This window comes from Calypte anna, chromosome 2 (genome assembly GCF_003957555.1).
Source record: "Calypte anna isolate BGI_N300 chromosome 2, bCalAnn1_v1.p, whole genome shotgun sequence".
NCBI lineage: Eukaryota > Metazoa > Chordata > Aves > Apodiformes > Trochilidae > Calypte > Calypte anna.
Genome location: NC_044245.1, coordinates 12,389,665 through 12,401,457, shown reverse-complemented (window position 1 = coordinate 12,401,457; position 11,793 = coordinate 12,389,665).

Sequence of the window (11,793 nt, the reverse complement as noted above, 5' to 3'; positions counted from 1 at the left end):
ATATCTATGTAGCATCTATATAGTGTTTGAGGACCATGAACACACAGTAAACTTGTGATATTTGCAATAATTTTATCACATTGTAATAAAGTGTTTTGGGGCAAGGATTCTTTGAATGAACGGGTAAAAGTGTCTGGAAAGGAACTGTGTCCTTTCCATTTTCTTAGAGAAATTGCTGTTCCATTAGCAAGAGGGAGAATCCATGTAAGATTCTATTACTTCAGCTCTTATCAAATGATGAGACTATGTGTGGCCTTATGGGAAGCCAGAATGCAGTGACCTTCACCGTATTCCAGGTATGAAATTCAAAGATGCTGAGTGCCATAAATAACTGAAAGTTTCTCTAAGAATGATCTCATATAGGAAAAAATTTCCAGTGTTTTTTCTTACTTTTAATTAAAAAAAAAAAAAAAGAAAAAAAAGCTTTCTATGACAAGAAGTGCAACATTAAACTTCTTTTCTTTTAACCAACTGGCAGTTGAAGAGGTTTCTTCACACAGCAGGTTGTAGCAGACCTGTACAGCCATAGTGGGGTCTCAAGAATGAGGATGCATTCCCCCTGACTCCATCCTCACTTATATACCTTCCTGCAGATTGTTGATGTTGAAGGTGCCAGGTCCAAGCGTGAGGGAAAAAAGGGTCCAGCTCAGGGCATTCGTGTCCACTTGCCTGATTCTCTGGCTTTCTATGCTCTGGTAGCCTTCTCTGGGTTTCTCCTTTCTCTGCCTTTCTACCTTTTTTTCTGCCTTCAATTAGTGCTCACATCCAGACAGATAAAAATGGATCCAGGCAAGGGAATTGCTTCCATCTTTCAATGGGCCAGTTTCCCACAGGGATAAGTCATCTCCCAGGCAAGCTATATAGATGTAAGAAATGTAACATGTACCCTTAGTATTCCTGTAGATACTTAATTACATATTAAGGCAAAACGTAGATTGTATAATGAACAGCTTATAACTGTTCTTTGCCAACTAAAGCTCCAGATTGTACAGCACAATTGGTAATTTGTACTGTAAAAACTGTTCTTTTCCCTTAATATTTGATCATGACAGATCAGATTAAGCAGATTGTGACAAGCTTTGACAAGTGACCAGTTGAGAAATTCAAATCTTGTGTGTGGAATGCTCATTTACTCTCATGTTAGATACTGTTGTCTTGGATCTAAGAGCTTTTTGCTCCACAGTGATGCAGACAGAGAAACCAAATGTTGACTTCCTCTTGAATACAGCAAGAATAGGGCAGATGAACAGGAGACAAGAAGACCAGCGAGTGCATGGTCATCCCAGTGCTGAGCTTGTGCAAAGATTATAGCTCATGCTGCAAAATCCCCTTATTAAAGCACTAGCCAAATCAGTTTGGCATTTGAGGTTCTTTTTTGCTCCCAGCAAAGTGAATTGGAGCACTGCAGCAGACTTCACTGAGAAAAAGGATAATGTGTTAAATAACTTGCTGCACGGCTTTTGTGTTACTTGAATGGAATCCAGACAGACCTTTGCCAGAGTGATTGTGAATGTGGTACTTTTCCAGAAGAGTTTGGAGGGCCTCAGACTTGGCCAAAGGAGTACAAATCAGTTCAAACCTAAAATTGTGCTAAGTTTTCCAAAACATAAATGACAGACAACAAAAAAACATGAGAGACATGGAAGCTATAATTCACGTTAACATCTGAGCAGAGTACAAAAGAGAGATGCAGCTGGTTAAATGAACATTTTTCTAAAGAAACTTCAGTTGTAATTTTTTTCATATCGAATTTTAAAAATAGCCTCCACTTTACCCTTTAAGTGAACTGGAAAAGAACAAATGACAATAGCATAGTAATTTGGGGGCCAATTTTCCTTAAATACATGTTCTGTTCGATATTGAACTCTTTTGATATTTGGAAGCTCCAAGACTCAGTTCTCTGAAAGAAGCTGCATAAATTGAGGGATTCTGACAATACCATTTGGCCTAATAGCTACTTGATCATGATTCCTCGGTGGATCCCACTGTTCTGGCTGATTGGAAGGCTCTCAGTTGCATCCAGCAATGCTGAAATGCCAGTCCAACTGCCATGGGTAGGGCTATGCATGCATTGTCGTTGTTAAACCCTATTGTCAGGGTCTTTGTAATTTCTGTAAAATCATTCTTAGCTGAGGATAGGTATACAAGCCTGGAAGCACATCCACTTCACTACTTTCGCATATTTTTCAAGTTGCTTGTTCTCTTTTGTCACTTTTTTTTTTTTAGTCTTTAAACAAGAAGAAAAATTAAAATAATTTGTCCCAAAATCTGACATTCAAAGTTGAGATAAGGTGTTATTATTCCAAGGAAGTTAATTTTTCTTCTGGTGCTGCTACTAGACTAACACCAAAGGGTGCTTTTACTCTTTGTTCATAAAGAAGTCTTAAGAACACTTAGGGGCTTCTGTCAAGTTTGAGGCCACTCTCTGCCAGACCTTTCAGAATGAGTTTGCAGTTGATATGCCTATGGCATTTCCTAAATGTTGGTTGCAAACTAGTTAAGACACACTTGCTCTCCACTGACTCACTCAGTGCCATACTGCAAATCATTCCACTGAAATCACTGGGAATTGTTGATACAGTAATACACAAGAAAGGGGACTGTAACAGATTCTTCTGTAACTGAAATTTAGCAAAAATAATTTTTTTGTGCTGTAGTATTTTGTAAATATTTAAAGCTTTTTCTTTTTCTTGTTTAAACTGAGGATTTTTTTATAATTGTATACAATTTTGTGTAATTGCATTTAATATTGGGATTTTTCTTTGCAGAGGAGATGGAGTAGAGAGTTTTTGATAAAGTATGTACTGTATATAAGCAAAGACAGGTCTAAAAACAAGAAAACCAAAAATCACTGCTCCTCCTTTTGTTCTTTTTTCCTTTCTTCATCTGCCTGATCTGATGTACTGTTTGCAGTACAAAACACTAGCTGGTTTGGAGATATTATTCCAACTCAGAATTACAGAACAATTTCTATCCTTTCACACTGCAATGGTATTATATCGTAAGATTCCATTTAAAAACAATTTAAGATTTATTTTTTTAAAGGATTTGAAATTAACAATTCAGTGGTTTGATTACAGCAATATTTATGTTGATTCTAAAAATAATCTTGTGATTCTTGGTTACCTGTTATATAAAGAGTAATCCCTTTTTCTCCCATTGATTTTAAATTTCCATAGTTTGAGTATGAGGAACTGAAGTAGGAGGGCATTGAGACTTTGAGAGGTGTGAAACACAGAAGGGTCAATATTCCCCTCCATTTTCTGCCCATACTCTATCAAGGTCGGGCAGCCCTGGCTCCTCTTTTTACTCTCGCCCGCTCCTCGCTTCACTGCTGTTCCCCTGCGCTCCTTTACCCCCAGCTCACCCCCTGCTCTTCAGAATCCACATCCATCCAGTGCTGGGCAGAGCTGGGGAGCCCTCTTCTGAGTCGGCCCTGCTGCAGGGGGCCCTTAGGCACCTTATGGAGCAGATCATCCTGGGGGCAATCACACAGCACCTACAGGATGGACAAAGGATTAGACCCAACCAGCACAGGTTTAGGAAGGGCAGGTCCTGTCTGACCAACCTGGTCTCCTTTTATGATCAGGTGACCCTCCTGGTGGATGAGGGGAAGGCTGTGGATGTGGTCTACCTGGACTTCAGCAAGGCCTTTGACACCATCTCCCACAGCATCCTCCTGAAAAAGCTGTCAGCCCGCAGCTTGGACAGGGGCACTCTGTGCTGGGTTAGGAACTGGAGGGCCGGGCCCAGAGAGTGGTGCTGAACGGGGCTGCATCCAGTTGGTGGCCGGTCACCAGTGGTGTCCCCCAGGGATCAGTGTTGGGCCCAGTTCTGTTCAATATCTTTATTGATGATTTAGATGAGGTGATTGAGTCCATCATCAGCAAATTTGCAGATTACACTAAGCTGGAGGGGAGTGTGGATCAGCTGGAAGGCAGGAGGGCTCTGCAGAGGGACCTGGACAGACTGGAGAGTTGGGCTGATTCCAATGGGATGAGGTTCAACACGGCCAAGTGCCGGGTCCTGCACTTTGGCCACAACAACCCCATGCAGTGCTACAGGCTGGGGACAGAGTGGCTGTGAGCAGCCAGACAGAAAGGGACCTGGGAGTTTGGGTTGACAGGAAGCTGAACATGAACCAGCAGTGTGCCCAGGTAGCCAAGAAGGCCAATGGCATCCTGGCCTGGATCAGGAATAGTGCGGCCAGCAGGTCCAAGTGATTCTTCCCCTGTACTCAGCCCTGGTGAGGCCACACCTTGAGTCCTATGTCCAGTTCTGGGCCCCTCAGTTCAGAAAGGATATTGAGGTCCTGGAGCAGGTCCAAAGGAGGGCAACCAGGCTGGTGAAGGGACTCCAGCACAAGTCCTATGAGATGAGGCTGAGGGAACTGGGGCTGTTCAGCCTGGAGAAGAGGAGGCTCAGAGGAGACCTCATCACTCTCTACAACTCCCTGAAAGGAGGTTGTATCCAGGTGGGGGTTGGTCTCTTTTCCCAGGCAACTCTCAGCAAGACAAGAGGGCATGGTCTCAAGTTGTGCCAGGGGAGGTTTAGGTTGGATATTAGAAATAATTTCTTTATGGAGAGGGTGATCAAACACTGGAATGGGCTGCCCAGGGAAGTAGTGGATTCTCCATCCCTGGAGATATTTCAAAAGAGACTGGATGTGGCACCCAGTGCCATGGTCTAGTAACCGCAGCAGTAGTGGATCAAGGGTTGGACTTGATGATCTCTGAAGTCCCTTCCAACCCAGACAATTCTATGATTCTATGATTCCCTGCCAGCATCGAGACCGGGTTGTATCTGTATTTATATACACTTGTATTTTTGTTCTTCATCCCATATGTTATTGCCTTTCCCCTGTTTAAGTAAAAGTTTCAATTTTTTTTTAATTTTCAGCTTTGTCCAGTCTTTTTTCTCCTTTTATCTTCCCTTTGGGGAGGCTGGAGGGGGTAATAGAGAATAATTCTGTCCTTTGTTTTTTGGTATGCCCAAACTGCTAAGCCATGACAACAATGTATTGATTTTTATTTTTTTTTAACTGTGGCAAAATTATGCCAAAAAACCCCAAAAAACAACATCAAACTTATTTGGAAATGACAACTCATAATTTTTTCTCAACACCACCAGTTACACAGACACAGGGTCTGAAAAGTCTTGCCACTATTCAGTCTATTTGTCTTGGCAGTTCCAGGGCAGGTCCTTGTCTCAAGAAACTGAGATACACATGAGGTCAGGCAGATGGAAGAATTTAAATATTGGTTAGGTTTGTATGCCAGGACCCACAGCCCAGCATAAGTGCTGAGGATGTGGGCTCCTGCTCTCTGCCACGATCTTTTCTTACAGGCAGGTGGAGGAAAGATTTACCTCTGTTACAGTGGCGTAAGAGGAGTGGAGACCTCAATGTCAGCTTTCAGTCACTTCACTCAGCTTCTCCTCCCCTCCTCTTAGCAAAGCTTCCCTCTGCCCGTGGTCTCATTCTGCCCTTATAACCACCCTGTGTCCGTGCTGTTTCTGTAAGTCATGTGAATGTCTCTCTAGGTCAGCCTGAGGATGTCTGTGTGCCCATGGTACAACATGATTAACAGACTCTGGAGATCACCTGAAAACCAGACATTTTACAATTCCTGATACACTTCTGGGAGAAGGTAGAGAAATTTATGCAGTACCTGCTGGCAGTTTGCCTGGCCAAACATATTGATTGTTAGATACATTAATTCCAGAAAACAGTTTGTCTTGTTTTTGTTTTGTTTTGTTTTGTTTTGTTTCCAAAGAACCAATAAACAGCTGTGAAATCATTTAGGTGACTTAACTAATATTATTTGACAAGGAGAACAATTGTATTAATATAAACAACTGTGTCTTTGTTTCACCACCTTCATCTTTCAAACAGCCCTGTTGTGATCAAATGGAATGACATTAAAACACAGCTTTAGCTACGTTAGCACTCCCACGGAGGAAAGGTGTCAGATAAAGTAGCAAAAATATCTTAAATTGGCTCAGTATTAGCAGGAAAGCCTCTTCTCAGTCTCTCTTAGTATTTTTTTTCCTTCCAACTCTTCTCCACAGATATTGTTGCTCATTTTTGTTTCTTAAATTTTTCTTTCATCCTTCACACTTTCCTCAGTTAGACATTTGCCTTTTCAAACTAACACCTCATTTCAGTATTGACTTTGCAAGAGATTTATATCTTCCAAGACAGAAGACAGACTTTCTGGACATCTCTGCATGCCCCTGAACAGTTTTAATTGGTATATATAGCTTAAATGGTACCTCAAAATGATAGTGAAAATAAAAAATAATATTAATACTGTTAGAACAAAGCAGAAAATAAAGCATAATAATGAGTTCAAATCCCCTTGGAGGCAGATTGAATTTAGGTGGGTGCCTATATGCACCACAAAAGTGGCAGAAGTGTCTCTATGGCCTTGTCAGCTGTAGACAATACCCTGCAGGACAAATGATGACAAAGAAACTTCACTACTTTTTCCATTCAACATTGTGGCTGCTTCCACCAGTTAATCCAGTGTGTCTGGAACAACCTCTCTTTTGGTATTAAATTTAGCCTTTGGATGAAAACCTAGAAATGGTTGCAGTTCTGCTCTGACTTCTGTAGAAATCCCTGCACAATATCAGCATCTTAAATCCAAAACTTCACTGTTTTACAGCTGTCCTTGTTCAGGGTTGATGTGGTGCAGTTTCTGGTAGTAGGCAAAGGGCCTCCCAGGGGTGGCTCATGTAAGGAGCTTCTGAATAGATCTTTTTGATCCAGAATGGATGTCCATCCCTGCCTCAAGCCATCAATGAATGTGCTCCTCTTCGACTGACATGCTCAAGAAGGAAACAGACTGAATGGGAGGTGAGATAGAGCAGAAGGACCAAGGTTGGTGAGGAAGCAGAAGAAGGCTCATGAGCAGTTTTCTCTCTACATCCCGTGGTGAGGTTGCAGCCTGTCCCCTACAACCCATGGAGGAGCACAGTGAAGCAGACCCTGAGGGGTCATGGTAGAGCAGTTGTTGTGGACTTGCCACCCGTGAAGGATGCCATTGGAGCAGTTGTGGATCTGCAGCCATAGAGGGAACTGTTACTGAAGTAGTCTGTGGCTTTGTGGGCCACCTGCACTGGAGCAATTTGCTCCTGATGTACTGTGCCTTGAGGGAGGGACTCAGGTTTCATGGAAGGGTTCATGAAGGACTTTCTCCTATGGGAGGGACCTCATGTTGGAGTAGAGGAAGACGGTGATGAATCTTTCTCCCTGAGGAGGAAGAAGCAGCAGAAAACAACCTGTGACAAACAGACTGTAAACCCCATTCCCTGTCCTGTGTAGCTGAGAGGGAGGAGGTAGATATATCAAGAACAAAGTAATTTGGGCTCGGGAAGAAGGGTGGGGGGAAAGTATTTAAGCTCTAGTTTGTGATTTCTCTTTGCCATGTTTTGAGGTGGAAAACCTCCTAGTCCTTGTCCTGACCCCTGAGGTTTTAGGTGAATTTTCTCCTCACCATCCCATAATGAGGCAGGGGGAGTGAGCAGCCTCCTGGTCCTTTGTTATTGAAGAGGATCAAACCATGACAGTCCTGAATCTGAGTATCTGCTTGTTCGTAGAATCATAAAATGGTTTGGCTTGAAAGGGACCTTAAAGACCCCTTGCATGGGTAGGGACATCTCTCTCTAGACCAGGCTACTCAGTCCCATCCAATCTCTCCTTGAGCACTTCCAGGAAGAGGGCATCCACAGCTTATTTAGGCAAACTGTTACAGTGTCTCACCACCATCATGCTAAAAAATACCTTCCCAGTAACTAACCTCAACTTATCCTCTTCCAGTTTAAAGCCATCCCCTCTTGTCCTGCCACTACAGACCCTTGTAAAAAGTCACTTCCTACCGGTTTTTGAATGCCATAAAGTGATCAGGATGATTTTGAGAAGGATTTATGGATTTATTTTATGAAGTCATCTACAAACCACAATATTTGGGTGCTAGGTGTAGTGGGATGAGCCTTTCTTGCTCCAGAGGCTCGATGAGCTGCTGGCCTCTCCATTGCCTCACACCAGAGTCAGCTCCTTTCTGTGGGTGTGTCCCACCTTTATTGGCCCCCTGGTAGTAGGGGGCCTGCCCTAACCAGGGACAGGTGGACTCACACCTACTCTTTGGCAACTCAAGGCACCTGGTTTATCTTGTTTCTCTACACAAGGAATATACTTTAAATGTACAAGAAATATACATCAGTGTTCTCTTCATAGCCTTGGTGTTCCCACTGTTGAAATTTGTCCCTTTGTTATCCTTCCCTTTCCCCTTATTGTTTTACAACTAGTTTAGCTTTTCTTCTTTTTTTCCTCTTTTTTTTTTTTTTTTTTTTGTCTTTCTTTCTTTTGTAACAATGATAAATAAATTGATAAATAACAATCTTTTACTGTCACAGAAGTACCTAATATAAGGGATTCAAAGATATGGGTTATATTATCAGACTCGTAAAACTGCACTTGATAAAGTGTCACATAAAAGACCTAGCAGAAGGTAAGGATTTATGAAGTACATAGGAAAGAAGTGATATAAAAATGCAGTATAGAAGAGAGACTGGGGAGATATGATTTGTCATTGTGACTGACAGTCAAAAAGTAGTTTTCCTGATTCTGGTTGAGTGTAGTGCTATCCTCTGAGACTCACTCTTAAGGCTCATTTTGTGTTATATTCAGTACAGCTTATCAGTGAAGCCTGGGGAGGAGCAGCCTTGTAAATATTCTTGGGAATACTCCAAGAGTCTACTGAATGATAAAATCTTGTTCCATATGACACTATAGAAACCGTCAAATCCCACAGTTCTTGACTTCAAAGTTCATATTCTTCAGTAGCTCATTCATGGGTTCTTACACAGCTACCTTGTGACAGGAAGACGTAGAGTTCAAGGAGCACAAGGTAATTAATTACTGTAGTGGGGCTAAATAAAGCACAGTGAAAAAATACCAAAGGCCCAATTGCAAACCTAGGTAAAAACCACAAACAGCAGTAAGAGCTAAAAAACTTCACAGAATAAAGGGAACGGAAGGCAGCCATAAACTTTACTGCGTTTGGGGAAAAAAAAAAACAAAACATTTGAATGTTTTCTAAAATATTTCACATATTCTTAAAGCTTTATTTCTGCAAAACTAATTTTGGTTTTTTTCATCTTCATAGGAATGAAATAGGGACTGTTCTGCCTTTTGCTCTTCTTCAGGCTTCTATAGACTCAGCATTGCAGTATGTCCATGCTTTGTGCTAATTAATTAAGTAGAGTTGAACTGGAGCTTGGTTTTCGATATTGCAGCACAATATTTTATTTAAATGTCCTAAACTGTGAATGCAAACATTTGACAAAGTAATAGTATTTAATTAGGAAAGGAAATTTTGTATCTTCATGCTTTCTTGTAAAAATCCTGTGAGATATCATATAAAAATCTAAAGGGATATACACAGACTGTGTATGTGTTAAGGTGAATATAAATCTGATGTCCATGGCAAGTTCTGTTTAATTTAGCTAGTGTTGAACTAGTTCTAGTCCACAACCACCAGAGAATCAAACATCCACTCTTCTGCAGAAGTCACCACTCTCAAATACTGTAATTATTTAAAAATCCTTCTTAAATAAAAAGAATTAATAGCCCTGAAAAATGAAAAATTATATTTAGAAAATAAATAGCAATCCCCTCCTTATCCAGATAGTCTCACCATTGTCCATATGATGCTCTTCCAATTTTACTAGAAAGGATGTCCTATAGTTAGTCCCTCCTACTCTTTCTGGCAAAAGTGGCAACAGTTTTACATAAAAAGTGAGAGGGTACAGTTTGGACATCTGCCTTTGAAATATCCATCAGATTTTCTGAGAAGGACCAGTGCTTTACTAAGCCTTAAAGTTAAAGTGTTGATAGGAAGGTCCATGAATTTCTATTCAGCTCTCCTCTTTGCATCTGTTTTCAAGAAAGATCCCCTTATGCCTATACAAGGAAATGTTGAATAACACACAACTCCTAGAAAGTTTCCTTTTTCCACACTATTGTTACATCTTCTCATCGAATTTCCTTGAGAAAATCTCTCCCATCCAAAAGTCCAACTGTATTTAGCTTTATAAGGATCTCTTAAGAGCTGTTATATAAACTAAAGGTAGGCTAAAGTTGAATGAAAAGCTATAGTTCCCACATTTTGCATCTCATTGATAAAGGAAGGAGAGGGATTTTTTCATTTGTTATTTACCTGTTTAAACAATCCAAAGTTAACTCTACTGAATTTTTGCAGTTTGTTTGTTTTTTTTTTTTCAAGGGGATACAAGTCTAGAAAGATTTAAATATAAGGATAGCTTTTTGTTCCCTGTTGCTTTTGTAGCAGTACAAAATTATGCAAGGAAAAACATTCAATGCTCCAGAAAACTCCCTGTGCTATAGAGTATTTATTGACAGAAAATCCAGGATGGCCATTTTAAATATATGAGAAAATCGGGAAGTTCCCTAGTTCAGTAAGTTTATGAGGCAGAAAAAAAGTCACAAGCAAAAAAGAGCAGTTATGTTGACAAAGAAATATTGTGAACATTTAATGGCAGTTCCAGTAGCTGCACAGTGTATTGTAGTTAAATAGTTTTGTCAGCTGCTTTTCTTGTAACCATTGGCCATGCCATAGTTCTGTATAAACCTTGGCAGGAGATAGAATCAACTGTAATGAAATTTGAGTAGCTGACATATTAGGCAATGCATTATACTGGAAGAAATGCTCCTTGATATTTTTCTGAAGGACTATCTCTCAATTGTAATAACTTTTTCCTTAAAAGCACAATGTCACCAAAGACTTTAAAGAAGCTAAATATTTTGACATTCACTGTAAAATAAATAATTTAAGAGCATCTGAGGCTCTTTAAAAATTATTTCCTTTATTCTGTATTGATAAACAGTCTAAGCAATAGCACATACCAGAAGCTGATTTCATCAGGTCTGCTATCTGCTGGCCCAGTGAACCGGATCTCATGTGATAGAGAAATCTTGCTTATTTTGCTGCTCTAACAATTTTGAACTCCATCATGGAAAAAAGTGTTTTAGAAGGCAGCAAGCTAAAAAGGAAATTTATTCATAGGTATTTTTAAAGGAATCTACTTTTAAACAATTATTTTAGTTAAATAAATATAATGTAAAATGGTTTCAATACCCAAATGCCATATGCAGAAGTTATTTCAGCCCAAAGAAAAATAGCAATAATTTGTGCTTTGTTATTTTGAATTTAGGATTCTCAACACCCAAATGTTCAGCCCCAGCAAGTTGACCCAGAACATCTGAGATACCCATCAGTGTCATTGTCAGTGGAAAGGGATAAGTGAACTCAAAAACAAGCTAGAAAGCCTGAACAGTGAGCAGAAATTTATTAAAGCTACCAGTGGTAAATGTGTGGCCTACCAAGCTCCAGACTGTCTATAAAGCAGAGATGCTTGATTAAAGACTGTATACTTAGCACTTCTTACCATTCTTAGTTCAAGTTAGGCAGTCTCTGAAGTGGAGAGTCAGCTCTTTAAAAAAAAACAAAAAAACCCAAAACAACTTGGGTCTGCCTATATTTGGCTTAATAGCTTTTGTACTTATCCAGGCTATTTTAGACCTCAGTTCAATTTTCTCTTCAGTCTGAGGTGGATCAGGCTTCCGTTTTCAACTTTATAAAAAGCATACCCTCACCACCAGTTTATAAAGAAACTGTGGAGAAGGAAGGAAAAGGAGAAAAAGGAGCAGTACACTTAAACTCTCTTATTAAGATCGATCACCAAGGGCCAAAGGCAAACAAAAAAAGA